This window comes from Streptopelia decaocto (assembly GCF_964273445.1).
Source record: "Streptopelia decaocto genome assembly, chromosome: 2".
NCBI lineage: Eukaryota > Metazoa > Chordata > Aves > Columbiformes > Columbidae > Streptopelia > Streptopelia decaocto.
Genome location: NC_138655.1, coordinates 28,500,362 through 28,517,012, shown reverse-complemented (window position 1 = coordinate 28,517,012; position 16,651 = coordinate 28,500,362). Strand labels below are relative to the sequence as shown.

The following is a 16,651-nucleotide window of genomic DNA, read 5'->3' as shown; positions in this document are numbered from 1 at the left end:
TATAACCTCCACCATGAAACAGAGGCTATCAGTCTAAATGTGAACATATCAGTGTACCTTTTTCCTTCTATGGTTTTTAGATCACTCCTTTCTATTGATTCATGACAAATAAGTTATAGTTTGTAGTTTATCTTAATCTCTCCAGACTTTATCATTACCAAAGCACAAGCCAAGTTTTGTATTACAACAAACCCTTGCCAAAAGTATTAACTCACTGATCAAAATGTTGGCCTTTCCAGTCAGAGCTACTCATTCCAATCACATGAGCACTAAATGTTATTTTATCTGTCTCTCAGCAAATCAAGTGTTTCATTGTATGAGCCTTCAAGAAGTGTGGGCCCGATCTTGAACAAACATTCCACCTAGCTGTCAGGTCTTGTCCTTGAAGTGGGCAGCTCCACATTTCTTGGAACTAAGTCAAAAAAAAAAAAAAAAAAATTAAGTTACCAAACCAGATTGCAACCATTCATTCAAGAACTTGGACTACTGTGAACTCTACAGCCCTGAACTGCATTTGAGACGTAGCAGGAAAACAGGATAATGAAGAAGAAATCAAGAAACTAGAAAGTTTGTTCTTATAACTATTACTTAGGCTACAAGGATGTATTCCATATCCACTGGAACAACTTTATGGATGGCATATGCATTTTTAGGAGTGTGATATTTAAACTCCAGGGCTATAAAACCAGTGCAAATACTAGAATCAAACATGAAGTGAACTAAAGGTGATTTCCTAACAGGCATTATTGACTGGAATTACACTAAATAGTCCATATATTGCTCTAATGATCTCAAGAATGAAAAAGAGTTTTACTGTCTTCTTATGAAATTCTGTATGGGATTAATCTCAGAAGTCCCTTTATTGACAGCCAGGACTTACAACTCTGAAAGAAAATCACTGCTATGGGAAGATCCATATTGTTCTTCAATATCACCCAACAAATGGTATCAGACACGATTTGCCCTACACGAGAATTAAAGAGCACAGATTACCAGGCAAACTAAGCTCAGCTAATGGTTCTACGTTTTTTAGGCAGAAAGGCAGTGAATTGCCATTTTGTGAGAAATAACAAACAGTTAGTAAATAAATGGCAGCTGAGAACAACAGAGAAACCTTCATTTTTGGGTGCAAAATATACAGATATTGTTTAATATCCCAGAGTATTTTTAAGCAAAACCCCTAACACTGTAGAGTTTACTGCACTTAGTGACTATGGCTATACACACTGGGAAGGGTGGGAACAAGAGTTTAAAGTAGGGACAACAACTAATGTTAAGGAAGACAATTCAATAAGCTAAATAGGTACCACCAAGGAGGTACAGGATCCACACATGTACAACCATAATCAGCATTACATTAATCATTATTAGGTTCAGTTTTAGCTGGCTGCTGCTTTTGTTTAAATATTGAGATTAATAATATGGTGAACATACCTTCTGAGAGAAGGATAGAGGACAAAGTTGATCCAGCTCTCTGCCTCCTAACAGACTCAAACTACTCCAACAATTTTCTTCTACTTAGCCTCCATGTTCTTAGGGAATAAAAGTGATAATCTAGTTCCATATGAGTAATGATCCCCTGAAATGCTGCAGACAAAACATATTTACCAAACGATACTCACTTGTATTCTAATGAAGTGATAGCAATTAAAATGTAGGAGCTTTCAAATATGTTCTACTCTTTGATTTTACTTACAAAATAGGTCAGGTAGGTAGCTATATAGGTATATTTTAATTTGTATTACAATGCCTATAGCTCTTAATCAAGATAATGAGTCCCTTCACCCACTGTCAGAGTACACAATCCCAGAGCTAAAAACTGAAAGACTGCCAAGTACATGGCCTCTTCACAGGGTGCCCTAACATTAAGATTTATTTCAGCCCATATGCTGTCTGGACAGCTTAAGCAACTCAAAGTGGATCCTGCAGACTGAGCAAAGAGATACATATTGCTGATCAACAGCAAATGCTGAGCGCAGGGCACAGCTATACTTCCCTGGAGCATAAGTGGGCTAGCCAGTGCTGGAAGAGGAGGCTGCTCCCAAGTACAGATGCCAACAACTGCATTAACTTATCAATTAAATCCCTCAGCAACCCTTGGGGTTGGCTTCTGCTGCCAGAACCACTTATTTATCTATAACCAACAGTGAAAGAGCTGAAATTAGTTTTGGCTGGCTGCTGAAGAACCCAGGCTCAATTAAATATCCTAACCTGAATAAGTTTAAGGCATGAACTCGCAAGTCTGAGACACTGAAAAACAGCTGAAAGTGGGCCCTGAAACCAACACATTTTAGGTCTCTAGACTTCTTGCAGATGTACAGAGTGACTCTGCATGACAGGAAATAACTTGGAATTGCACCAGCTCCTGCTCCTAAGTGAGTTCAAGCAAGACTTAGTAACTTGTTCAGACTGAGATAATATTGGGCAAAAGAGGGGCAGAAATCCAGCAAACCAACAGGAAAACTTTGAAATCAAGTGACAGGTGAATTTAGACATTTTGAAGAGTCAGAGGCTAAATGAGGTTTGCTTGGAGCAATTTTAGAATCAATAGCTTCAAGCATGCCAGGATTCTGTTTTCAGTGCCAAAGTCCTAATTGGTTTAAGCCCTATAAACAAAACAGAGTGGAAAAATATTAACGCGTTAGTGCTGGCAGATCAAAGAACAGAGTGATATCCCAAGGCCGCTTTGGCGAAAGACACAAGAACTGAGCACACATTTCTCAAGTCTTAGCCCAGCATTTCCATCAGCAGATTCTTTGTAAAAGATTTATTTCCCAAATAATCTCACCAATAGCGCATAGTTAACCTCCCCGAGAGTAGGTAAAATTATCATCAAAGAATAGCTACCCTGAAAAGACTCTCTGTTTTCTCTTTCATTGTGCTGAACAACCTAAACAAACTCAGTCTTTCCTTGTAGATCACATTTTCTAGATTGTCTGATAAAATCTGTTGGTTTGCTCTGGACTCTTTCCAATTAGTACACATCTTCTGAAGTGCACCAATTAAGATTAGCTTTGGGCACAGGACCAGGCACATTAACAAGAAAGATGATTATTAAAAAGCCTCTCAAAACATTTCAGTTTGTGCACTCATGAAGTACACAATATAAGTGAAAAGAAAAATAAACAAAACCTTTCAGAAATGTAAGTCTCCCAGAAGAGTTCTATCACCTACTCAAGGATGCTGGTAAACAAAGTCAGATTATTACTCAGACAGTATTTGTATAATAGTCACAAAAACAGCAAATAACTGACATTCTGGCAAAGCCACACAGCATCCAGAATGGGGACAATGATCTAATTCTGCTGAAAGAAAAATGGTTAGACAGTCTGTCTCTATGAAATCAGAAATTCAGAAATATACAGACCAATACTAAAACCCGTCATAAACCTGAAAAAGCAAAATTATGTAACTTAATGATACTCTGATACCAGTTCAGAACTGCCCAACTTTTTTATAAAAATTTTGCTTGAAGACAGTATTGTATTTATCTCAAGTAATGTGTCTGAATGTGAGGGGGAAAAAAAAAGCTGTTTTTCAGGAAGTATCGGCCAACATATAGAAAGTTAACACTAGCTGCAGTAGGATGATTTGTACAAGAGAAGCAGTAGTGCAGACCAAGTCATATTTTGTCCAAATGTGTTTGGGTGCAGCTTTTCCTTGTTAGGAAAAATGATGCTTGCATTCAGCTCAATGGCTTCTCTACCAGTAACGTAGTAATTTATGAATCCTAACATAACTAATACCAAAATTTCAGGAAATAATCTATCAGTACCCTGTTACACCAACTTAATGGGGGTTTGGACAGTGAATGGTGCATGATATAGCTGCATGCCTGCTCTCCACAGTAAAGCAAAAACCGAACTTTTTTTTTTGTCTTCTTAAAACAATAGCAAAGAATTTTTGCCTCCTCCCTGTTTTAGATACTCAGGTATTTATAACCTATACAAAGACACAAGTTATCATTATCTATAATAACAAACACAATCAGGGTTGCTTTTTGTCACATTTACAATATCTTGTTTCCACTTTCTTCTAGGGTGAAAGCCATTTGAAATTAATCAATGACCTGCTACCAAGCTTGTCTTACTCCCTTCCAAAAGCAGTGAAAAATTAAATTTATCATATTTTATGCCCTTGTTATCTCAAAGAGAATATTGTGTAAAAGCGAACTTAGAAATGTATGTAAAATAATGAAAGCATAAGACCTGATGAATTTAAAATAAACTAACCCCTCTGGCTTTTTAAAGCCTCGCTGGCTTTTGGAAGCTAGATGCTCAGGAATTCTACTACCTTGTCAGACAGAACTACATTAGTTAGAAAATGAGTCCTTTGGCAAAAACACAGAAAGAAAAAAAAATTATATTAAAAGCAAAATTTAAAAAAACAAAACCACCTCGGCCACTATTGCTGCACATCTTGATAACTTCTTATAGAAGACCTCGTGAAATTGTCAACATTTCATGCCACATCAGAGGAATTACAACCAGTCCATTTACTGTCCAGGTCTAAGTCAATTCGCATCCTCAGCATGTGAGTGACTGAACTCAATGGAAAAACTCCCCATGCAGAGTGACATTCCCTGATCCACTTTACACTTTCTCTACAATCTCCTAGCAGTGATTTTCATAAGTTGAGTGTTGGGTGTTGTGGTTTTTTTTTGTGTTTTGTGGTTTTGTTTGTTTGTTTTGTTTGTTATAATTACAAGAGAAAAACAACAAAAATATTTTTGAAATTTAGAAGGCAGATTTTGAATTAAACCATGCAGAAAAATAATGTATTAAACTCTCACAGACCTTCCAGGACAGCAGTACAAGGAAACAGCCTTTTCATAACTGAAATACTGACAATGCTAAAGACCACAAGAGATTTTAATAACTGACCAACATGGGACAAAGAGTTAACTCCACTAACTAATGATTACAAAATAAACTCCTTCAAAAAGATGACTTGATTTGAGTCTTCTGATTGGAGCCTATCCAGTTTTGTCAGTTACATTGGTTGCAATAAAACAGTGCTTGCAACTCAGTCGTGTTATCCATTATTAAAATGACATTATCATCCATTATTTTAATGATGTTATCCACCATTAAAAATTACAGTGAAACTTTAGAATCCTATTAAATATTAAAAAATGTAACTTTTACACTAAACCTGTATGTTCAAGCTTTGCTTTTTTAAAGGAAAATATCTTCTCATCTCCATTACAATGTAATCCAGATTGACTGAAAATGTAATTACAACATCTTAGCTGTTGTCCAAGTCTTGCGTTTGCTGTTTGGCCACTCGTAGTGCAGGAAGCACAGCTGCTGAAAAAATAAAAGTAATACCTTGGAAACAGCAAATTCTAAGTATGTGGATCACTCGTATGCATAACGTTTTCGGAAAGAAATCTGATTCAATTACTACCAAGAGGCTAACGTAATTGAACAAGAACAGATTGCCATGGCTTTGCAGAAAGCCCAAACAGTTGTTTGCTATGAGCAATCTATTTCAGCATAATTCTGGATTATCTCTGCCTTAGAAGGGATATTACGTATGCAGAAATAGATACACTTCCTTCTGCTTTTCTTATCATTTTCCTTTCAAATAGGGGCTAACCTTGAACCTTCATGAGTATATAAGATCACTTAGATGCAAGGCGAGTGACCATTAAAAAAATTATGGATCCAAAATCATATGGGTTCTCTCTTTGTTTCTATATGAATCTTTTACTCCTGTTGTTTCATTGAGTTCAACTTCTATTAACATCACTCTCATTTATTTCCATTTTACTTTCATAAAATAAATATGAAAATAAACTTATATCCCAAGACAAATCAACAAAATTGGTCTGTGACTTCTCTGAAAACAGCAAAGCTAGCTCAATGAAGTTAATGTGATACATCTTGGAAAAAAGGGGAGAAAATAAAAAAACTTATATTTGAGAAATGCAAGTCAACCCTCTACTCCTGTATGTAGTTTTTAATTTAATTCATAATAAAATCTGTATCATTAGGGAACTTGGTCTTGCTAACTAACATTTTAATATTATTATGGGGATTTAACAGAAGTTAGAATGTTTCAGCATTTTCAATTAAACTGTTATACACCAAAACAATATTTGTCTTTTAATTCTAGACAGGAAAAATAACACACCTTAAAAAGAACTATAATGGTACATGTTTCATTGCCATATGCTATATATTGTTTCTCCCTCAGGAATAGTTAGAATTCTTAGCAGGAGTAATAGTAATAGTAATAGTAGTAGTAGTAGTAGTAGTAGTAGTAGTAGTAGTAATAATAATAATAATAATAATAATAATAATGTATATGGACAGTCATTTTGCTGATTTGTGTTATTCCAAACAATCCACCTTCTATCACCTTTTTCTTTACAAGCCTGCTTTCATTTTTCTCCTACCTGCCACCCTTTGAACATCAGAAAGCTGATGGGTAGTACTATTTTCTGAAAATAGGAACTATCCCTGAGGCCGTACTCATAAAGGAGACTTTTTGTGCACACTATCTCACATCAGTTCTGTAATTCACTCAGTGCCTGGTCGAGAGCCAAAGGAGAGGCCTACAGTTCACACACAGAGACGTGCAAGATAGGACTCACCCTTTAAAAACACAACAAAACAAATCTATTTGAGCTTATCTCCCACATCCATCTTCTGCATACCTTTGTATATAGGAATCTACGCACTTGAAATTTCTGAGCTAAATCTCTCTTCAAAGTCTTACATCAGATAGAGAAAGAGCTATAGAAAAATCTGTATTTTCTGAACTAAAAGTCATGAGCTTTCACTCAGGGAAGAATCTCACATCCCTCCACTATACCACAAACAGCTGAGACTACAGCAGGAAATACTGACTTAGACTTCATTGAATTACTTGTGACATTGCCAACATTTGAGTGACCATGTCACAAACAGGCCCATCAAAGCAACCAATGTCACCTAGGTGAATGCAGAAGACAAAGGAAAGTGTAAGAGCAGCTCTATTTCAAACATGTCTTGTAATTCCATCAATTTGTGCTAAAATTTTACATGTTAAATTGAATGTGCAGAATATGGAAGAAAAACTGCAATGCATTTTTAAATTAAAGAGCAACAGTATGCTGATTTCTACAGTTAACATGCAAGTGTTGTTCCATATTAATATGTAATTGGTTAAAACACTCCTGTATAAGTCATAAGAAAAAAAGTTTTTAAAATAGCAATTTAAAAATATGATTACTCCCTTTTGTGCATAAAAGATCTTAAATAGCAAATTAAATATATATAAGTATAAATTTTGTATGTAATTTTAAAATATATAACATGCACAAATTGCTAGTGAAGCTTTAATAACATTCTGGGGACAAAGTATCACAGCTGAATTAAAACAGAGAATAAAAAAAGCTGAAAGTCGCAGAGTTAAACATTCTCTATTTTATTCCTGTTAACAGTCTAAATAGTCATTGAAGGAATCATTCACCAGGATTACTGTGTTCTACCAAGGGTGTATATTGCCTTAAAATTGAAATGCATTTAACTTACATTAAACATTGGAATTATACATAAAGAAACAGTACTATATTATAACTGTACTGTAACAGTACTATACTGTAAATACTTGACAAAAAAAGATTTTCACAAGTTGTGAAAACACATGCATGGATTTGTAAAACTATTTTATTTACTGACATACATACAGTACCATGGTATAATTATTTTTTCTAGTTCAGGAAAAGAGGAGAGGCTTTTCAGAGACAAAAGAAGTATCTTGGCTTAAGAAAAAAAGGGCCTGCATGTAAGAATCCAAGAAATGTCAGGGGTAGGTCAGGAGAAAGCTGAGGTTCAAGATCTTCGTTTTTCCTTAGAACAAAGGAAAGTCAAGTCAAGAGTTCTGCATAGAAATGCAACATGCCTGTCTTCTGTCTTAAAGGAAGAGAGACCTCTCAGCTCTTAATTAACCACGAACATTCTAACAACCACTGTAATATTAAGAGAAAAAATATAGAGTTAAGTCTCAGAAAACACCAAGCTGAAGATTCAGATGTCTTAGTTTTCCTGGTTAATGCTCAAAGCAAGAAAACACAAGAGTAACTTGCAGCTCAAACTGATGACTGACTGTGGTTCACTTAGGCCATGCTCTCACAAAGGATGAACATCCACTTGAGCATGTTCAGTTATGCTACCTAAATAGGGCAATAAAAGAAAAAGGACCTGTGGTCTCTAATAACAATCTTAATTCTCTGATTACGGCCCCTAGACCAGTCCATTCTCAACCTTTTTAACTGAAGGAACTCTTAACCTCTGGAAGGAAAACAAACTCAGAGATCATCTTGTGCTTACTGTGCTGAAGTAGTCATAATGGCTTTCTTCTAGAGACAAATAAAAATAAAGATTAAAACTTTACCCTTATTTTTATTCTCCTCTTCCATTTTGCTTGTATGTATGGGAGCATATGGCTGTGCAGAAATTTCTGGTTTTGACTTGCTTTTTGAGCTCCCTTTTGATATTTTATTGGCCATCAATTATCCACAGACTATGGGCTGCATAGCATTGCTTTAGGTAGTGCTGCAATTAAATCACATCATTCAGTGAGTACTGGAACTAATGAAGCTTGGTCTCTTAAAGATTTGTTTTTCATGGTTGATTGACTCTGGTGCCTAAGAATGCAAACTCCAGCTGAAGCCTTGTCTTATGGCAGGCATTTACAAGGGCTGCCTGGCTTACTGTTTACTCTTTCTCTCCCTGCTCCCCATTCTCTAGTGGTTAATAGTGAGCGATTTAATAATGTAGCTTTTTCTTTGTGTGTAGGCCTTCCAGGGAACATTTACAGAAGCTTTTTACTATACTCTGCCATCTATTTTCTCAAAGTTTGTAGGAATTTATCAGACTTTGTAAAACATGTTAGAAGTTGGCCACTGAATTCAAAAGTGTTATTATGGAGATGTAGGGGTAATTGGTCACTGAACACATACTCAGTAGATGTATATCTTGCTTCCATATGAAGTGAGGCTAAAAGAATTCACCATATTCCAGCTTTCTTTTCCAAAACTCAATTGTCCATTTATTGGGGAGAAAAAAATACAAAATCTTGCTACCTAAATATAAACAGAATGAAACAAACTGTTCCCCTCCCTTTACTTAATTGCCCTCTCCATTTCTCATGCCTTCTAGACAATTCTTTCTTCCTTCAGCCCCAAACGGAGCTGCTATGCTCGCACACTCTCCTGATGCAAACCACTTCCTCCCACACACTGGGATCAGAGTCCCTCGTTCTCCATTACCTGTCTTCATACTCTGTGTCAGACATGCAAGCCACACTCAGCCTCCTTATTATCTGCTCCCAACCTCACCCTGCCTCATCCCCGCTTCCCAGCCAGAAGTGCAGGCAGGCTTCAAAACAGCAATCCTGCGTGCAGCAAGAGACTTCAAACAGTGGCTCAGCATTTATCTGCTACAATTTCAAGAGAGAAGTGAATATACATTAATAAATGTCATGCTGTTGTCAGTGTGAAATCAGAACTTGATAAAAAAATAACTGTAGGCTTCATCTCCCTTTCAAATACATTCCAATATGTTCCTGTACAATCTGAGTTTTCTGAGTTTAGAGATCTTCCAGTACCACACTTAAAACAAATGTTTTTGTTCATTACAACAGCAGATGAGATGTACTGGTTTGTAATTTTTTTTTCCACAAAGTAAGACTTACATCCCGTGCTGCTGAGAGCGCACCAGAAATGACACCACTTTGACAAGTTGTTTTCATAGATTTTTAGGATTTGGCACACAAATCTCTAGGTTTACATGCAAAAGTAATAAATTCATTGCTGATTCACCAGTACCTCAATACTTCTTCCAAGTAACAAGTGATAGGATGAGAGGAAATGGCCTCAAGTTGTGCCAGGGGAGGTTTAGATTGAATATTGGGAAAAATTTATTCGTGGAAAGGGTTGTCAGGCACTGGAACAGGCTGCCCAGGGAAGTGGTGGAGTCACCATCCCTGGAGGTGTCTAAAAGATGTGTAGATGTGGCACTTAGGGACATGGTTTAGTGATAGTGCTAGGTTATGGCTGGACTCAATGATCTTGAGGGTGTCTTCCAACCAAAGTGATTCTACGATTCTATGAATAACATCTGAAAAGACGACAATGTCGAAGTATTGAAATAATTGTATTCTCAAAATGCAGAGTCATATTGGAAGATGTTTGTACACAGCAAAATACATTTTATAGAACTGTCAGCAAAAGTCAATGGGTTTTAGCCCTCTCAATCAGTCGCTCATCCTTTGAAGTTACAACTTTTGAATTAACACTTTTTGATCTAGGAAAAAGGTGTAGGAAGAAGATTCTCCTCATAATTCCCGATTTATAGAGAAAGAAACTAATATTGTATAAAACCAGAGCCATGCAATTTTACTGATTTCTACTAACTGGAGTCAAGACTTTGCAACTTGTCATTTTTGAATTTCTCCACAACGCTGTTAAAAAAACCTAATCATTTTAATGCAGACACCAAATCATTCCTAGGCATCAAGTTAAATTAAGTGTGCCCAAGGTAATTACTGTTATGTATTATTTACACTGCTACATATGCAAAAATCCTCATGTTACAGACTAGAACCTTGTTGTGTCAAATATTGCATACATGATAATAGAATGCATATCTCATAACTTAAATGAGATACAACATATGCACACCTCAGCGATGGGAGGAAATAGGAGACAGTAAATAACTGGAAGGTGCAGTATCCAAGTTCCTTAACCAGGGTAAAACTAGAAACTTCAAATTATACGTAGTAAAAACATTACTAAGGTAGGATTCTACTTAAGTATAACATAAAATAACCATATACCACCACAAGGACAAGCCCCTGCCCCTTACTCATAATATAAATAAGGCATTTTGTAATGAGAATACATACTTAGGATGTAGTTTTACAGACACGACCATATATATGTATATAAATAAAACATACACGCAACTATATTCAGTCTGCCTTCTAGAACATAATAACCAGGGAATTAGAGAGAGAAATATGAGGAGACTGACAGAATGCCAACAGTGCAGACATTCTGTTGTTTCAGGCAGTGTTTATCATCTTGGAACAGGGACCAATATTGTGTATTGAAAAGCCATTGGTTTAAATGCCTGGGCACTGTCGGGAAGAAGGACCAGAAACTAAAACTTTCCAGCTGTTTGTAGCTATGTTCCCTAATTGCTGAGTTGTCTGGCAATACTCTCTCATGCTACTTCAGCGTGCCTTTGTGAAGCTGCACAGAGCTGCCACAGGAGAGAGAATCCTAATCCCAAATCAAACAGCTCTTGTTGGTCATAGTCTGCCTCGAGGAGACTAGTGTGACGCTAGGAGGGCACAGAACACAGGTTTTCTGGGTGCCGAGTCCTCTAATCATTATTATACCATAGACCTGTTGATCACTGCTCCCATGTTTCCCTCTGCTTCTGTCCTTACTGCAGCTTCTCTACTTTGTGCTGATTTGGGATTTTTTGTGTACTGGATATACCTGTAACTATGTCTCTCCGACCCACCCTGCCATGGAGGTGAGATGATCTACTGCCCACTGTCTGGTCCTCAAACAAACCAGGCATGAGTCAAGCATCAATTTGTTTGCTGCAATGAAGACATCAGGTGCCCACTGCACATGCTTACAGACATTGAGTATATCCACTGGCAGACTTGGGTGACTACATCTACAGGGTTTTGTGGCTTGTGCTCTTGAAGACAGAACTAAGTTCTACCTAAATCACACTTCAGGTGCCTAAATGCTTTTTTGAATATGGTCCAAAGAAGCTTATCCAAAAGTTTTCTTACTCTATATAAATTTTGTAATAACAAATCTCCACGTAAAAAATAATAATTCCCAGGGAAATCGTTCCTCTACTTTCACTAGATAACAGCTTTTTGGATTTTTCACAGTTGCAAGACTAGGGTTGCATAGGCAACCAACACAACCATTTGCATTTAAGACTCATATGATAAAACTTTGCTTATTTCAAACAACGGAAAACACACATACAGACTAGTTCTGCATGCCTTTGCTCAGGTAAAATCAGCTTGTATTTGAGTCTATTAAAGGCAGAAAGATTTGGTTTCAGCCTCATCTTTTACCACTGTGTTACTGTTAAGGAAGTTGAATTATTACACTTCACTTCTACTTTTCTACAGAGATTTTTAAACTATTCTGTAGCATGAGGGAATTATAGTTTAACATAAAGCTTTTGTAAGATATTTAAGAAATTAAAAAAGAGCAAAAATGCAAATAGATGGCATTGTATAGTAATTTTATGCGCTACTAGAGACATTAATTTATAGCTTTACTCATTCATTTCCTACTAAGATCTAGAAGAGTTATCCAGAAGTATAGTTTGAGCAAAACTACTGCTACTCACCTAGAGCTTCCAACTAAAGGCTAGCAGTGCTCACTGCCCATTCTCTGCACTAGTAACAATGACAAAAACATGCACTGAAACGGAACGGTACAATTCCAGCCAATGGACACTCCTGTCTTCTATAACCTAGATTTTGCAAAAAGCCCATCCTAAAATCCATGCTTATCAAACATACATTGACTATACCAGAAAAGATCTATTAGTATCTAATGAAAACCTAGTGTATCCTGCAGTCTGTTTTAGTGACATGTATTCTGAATCTGAGTTCTCCAAAACTCTACTCACTTTGCAAGGAAAAAAGGAAAAAAAAAAGTCTGAAAGACACTCAAGGATATGCCATTAAAAACTTTAAATGGGCTCATAAATCACTATGTCAGGAATATTTTGTACAGATGCTACTTTTACATTTGTTTGAAATAAATCTTCATGCAGACTCTTTTGCAAAGTTCTAACTTTGGTTGGTTTATGTTTTGATAAGTTTAGTGGCTTGTGAGACATTTCCTGAGGTTAACAGTGTATTTCAAGCCTTTAAAGAGCAAAACTTGAATCAATGTGGCTACCAATCCTGCATTAATTCCTCCTGGCCTTGAGCACTGCATGTTAGAATCTGCAAGCTTTACTGGCCACAGCACAGTAAAAATATAACGGGGGTTATCTGCAAAACGAAGAAAACTGTGTTTGTACTTTTTCAGATACTTAACAAGTATAACTCTTGAGTATAACTTAAATGTTTTCAGCAAGTTTTCAATGTATGGCTTCTAATTGTTATATATTTATTTATAAGCTACTGTCCTAAAAGTAGTCGGAAAAATGCAGGAATCTTGAGGTTTTGTAAGACATTTAGAACCACAGTTGTGACATTAACAGACTTGTGACATTTTGCATTCATGAGTGTATCAAATGTCTTTTAAGAGGGAATAATACTTGGAATGCCACTGTTCCCCAGGGTGAGACAAATATATGACGAAGCCTGTTTTGAAACAGGGAGGAGACAAGCCAGAGAAGACCGTAACTTGTGTATTGTTTCAAGTCACTACACACTTTTCATACTTCATAAGGCAAGAAAGAGGCACTTAGCAATTTTTCACATATAAGCTATTAAGAAATATACTCATACTTTTCATGAAGTATCAGATTACTGATATTAGTAACAAGTAATGTCCAGGAGTAAAGAAATTAATAGCTTATGCGAAGAGCAGAGATCGAAATATTGCCATTTACACCTTTACCCACCCTTTGCCGCTGGGAATATACTGCATTCAGTTGAAAGTTCTTAAATATAATTTTTCCCCATTAAAAAGTGTTCCTACCTGAAGGTACAGGTTTTTTTGTTTGTTTGTTTTTGTGGTATCGTGTTGTTCCCCCACTCTCCCTCCATTTCAACTAGATTGCTTTACATCAGATAAACAAAAAAGCACAAAAGAGAGATGGACCTTACTAGCATTCTCTGGAAGTGCTACCAAAGGATTGCAAAAGTAGTCCCTTGGACTAATTAAGTACCTAATTTTGGACAATCTCAGAACAAAAGCAGGACTGTAGTTTGAATGTCAGCTTAGTTGATGTACAGAAAACAGTATTTCTCGAATTCTGCAAATCACATGGATTGACTAGGTAACTGTAAACAGTCTTAATGCCCACGATGGATTTTGCAAGTGTACAGTTCACATGTTCTGTTACAACGGCTAACTGCAAATACTCAAACTAACAGAGTTTTCAGGCACTTGTACTAGCATTACCAGCTAAGAGAAGACTAGTATTGTTTTCTTTCAGAAAAGTCTAATCTAAAATACTTTTGAACTAAATATAATATTTCTTTATTTTCCAAACTTGTAGTTTTCCAATAGGTTTTCTATGAAGAATAGGTTGGAAAGCAGTGCTTTTAAGAGCTTCCTTTGTTTTCCTGAAGGAATTTACATGCCTAAATCAGATTGCTGGCCCTCATGTTGTTTTTTAAAAACAACAACATACCAGACTTTGCTGGAAGTTGCTTCAGGGTCTCATACTGTAAGCTTTTGTTCCTTTCAATTAACAGTGGCGCTGGACTTTGAGACAAGCACTCAAAGGCCTTGTTTATGCACAAAAGCTCTTGCTACTGCTGCCTCCATGGCATTATATTGGATGGTAAGAAGCCAAAGCTTCATTAGTCTTCAACGTAAGGCACAACTTAATCCTCACGTTTGTGCATACCAGTACTTTTGGTATGTCAGCCTGTACGGAACGCCAATGCCCTTTTTAAGGGTGGGTAACGACACGCAGCCCCCTGCCCACGGCGGGGCAGGTGCTAGTGCGGAGGAACCGGTGCTGCAGAGGCGTCCGGGCTGCCGCCCGTCCCCGTCAGCTGCTCCACCGCCGCCGCGGGGACCTGCCTCTGCCCCATCTCCGTGTGTCCCCCCAAGTGCGGGACAGCAGAAGTTACTCCGGGAGAGAGATCAGACAGCAGCGAAGGGGACCAGCGGCACGGCCCCCCTGGCTCCGGAACGGGGCGGCTGTCAGGGCGGCGGCGGAGTCTGCCGACAGGAGCCCTCCCTGCCTGCTCAGCCAGAGAGGGAGGCGGCTGGGGGAGACACCCCCCGCCTTTATCGCTTGCACACCACCCGGGTGTGCTGGCTGCTGGCGCCTCGGCCATGGGGCAGCTTTCTCGGGTGGGCAGTGACTGACACAAGCCTCCCTTATCCTGCCCACGCACGCTCCCCCCCTACGGCCGGCGCCCCAGCGCTGGGCCCGGCCCCTCCTCCCCTTCCTCCGCAGAGGTTGATTCAGTCCGCTCAGCTCCTCTCCCCGCCACAACTCCCGAGTTGGTTCAACCCGGGGCAGGCGCTTAGGAATAAGCCCTGTCCCCTTTGAAGAGCGTCGGTTCAGGCTCCCCCTCTCCCTCCCACCGCCGCTGCGCACTGCCTGGCTCCGACTGGGCCCTCCCGCCCGGGCGGCGGCGGCGACGGCGGCGGCAGCAGCTCCACAAGTTCCTGCTCCCCGTGCCCGGGGCGCGCGCGCGAGGCTGGCACGGCCGTTGAGGGCGCGCGGCGGCGGCGGGAGCGGCAGCAGCAGCAGCAGGAGCAGCGGGCGGGGGATTGTCGTGCCGGAGCCGCCGATGCCGCTGTGAGATGGCATCATTCTGCGCGGCGGCGGCGGCGGAGCGCGGCGCGGAGGGGTGAGGAGCCGCCGCGGCGGCGAGGAGGAGGAGAAAAAGAAGAAAAAGGTGGGAGGAAGGAGAAGGAGGCGGCAGCAGCTGTGAGGCTGCGAGCCACGGTAAGGAAACAAAACAGGCTGTGCCGCAGCCGTCTCGCTTTGCGGTCTGGCCCGGCAGAGCCCGACCGGCCTGAGGAGAAAACGGCGACCGTTTTTCTCTTTCTTCGCCGCCGCTCGGTCGTGGGGAAGCGGGGGCGGCGAGGGCAGGGGGGTGGGCTCTGGACCGGTGCGAGCTGACCCTGTCACTGAGGGGCGGGGAGGAGGGGAATGGGCGTGGGGGCTAAAATGGCGAAGGGAGCTATAGGAAGGTCTCGCTCTCTCCAGCACTTCAGCTCGTTGCACCCTCTGGGCCCCGCTGTAGGGGATGGCGGCTGTTGCTTCTCCCCTTTCGCTGTCCCCGTTTGGTGACGGGAGGATTGCTGGGTTTCCCTGCCGTCTCCCTCCCTGGCTCATGCCTGGACAGGGCTGAGGGCCTCTCGGCCCACACCTGGCACGGGGAGGGGGTGTCGGGACTTGGGAGAGCCCATGGAGGTGCGGGACGGGGTTGAAGGAGAGGGCGAGTGTCGCTGGTGTCCAGTGTCAGGCGAATAACCTTGTTTATTCCTGTCTGCGGCCTTTCGAGTGAGGGTGGCTGAGAGCTGAGTCCTGACCTGTGTCAACGCTGCGTGGATTGCAAGAGGCATTAGTGACTGGGAGTCAGCGAGGCAGTTCCAGGGCCGGCCCTTGCTTGGTTATCTGGGGGATCAAAGCAGAGGAGAAGGATATTGTTACCTTTCAGTTCACCTTCCTTTGGTGACACTGGAGAGGGAGGAGGTGGAGAGCCGTTTCCTCAGTACAATGAGCTGCTGTCACCCCTCACAATATGTGCAGTGTGCCTTCTCTCAAGAGGAGGGGGAGCACAGCAGGTTGGGAAGTCGTTACGGTTGTTGCTCAAGTTATACATGTCTGCTAGTCTGTCTGGGTCCCCTTAATGTGTGTTTTGCTGAGCAGGCTGTGAATTCAAGACCTCGAAAGACCTATTTATGTAATTTATCTTTGTTTATATTGTGACAAAATGTTACAACTCAGTGGAAGTGTTT

The 16,651-nt window shown here is 39.9% G+C and overlaps 1 protein-coding gene across 2 annotated transcripts in view; it reads left to right on the top strand.

Moving 5' to 3' along the window:
* The first annotated feature begins 15,159 nt into the window (after positions 1–15,159).
* Positions 15,160–16,651, top strand: part of WWP1 (WW domain containing E3 ubiquitin protein ligase 1) — a 58,082-nt gene continuing 56,590 nt past the window's right edge. The window contains exon 1 of one of the 2 annotated variants that reach the window (XM_082045004.1): positions 15,160–15,632. The gene's annotated coding sequence lies outside the window, so the exon portion shown is untranslated. The remainder of the gene's footprint in view (positions 15,633–16,651) is intronic. The other variant, XM_082045003.1, reaches the window with a different exon arrangement.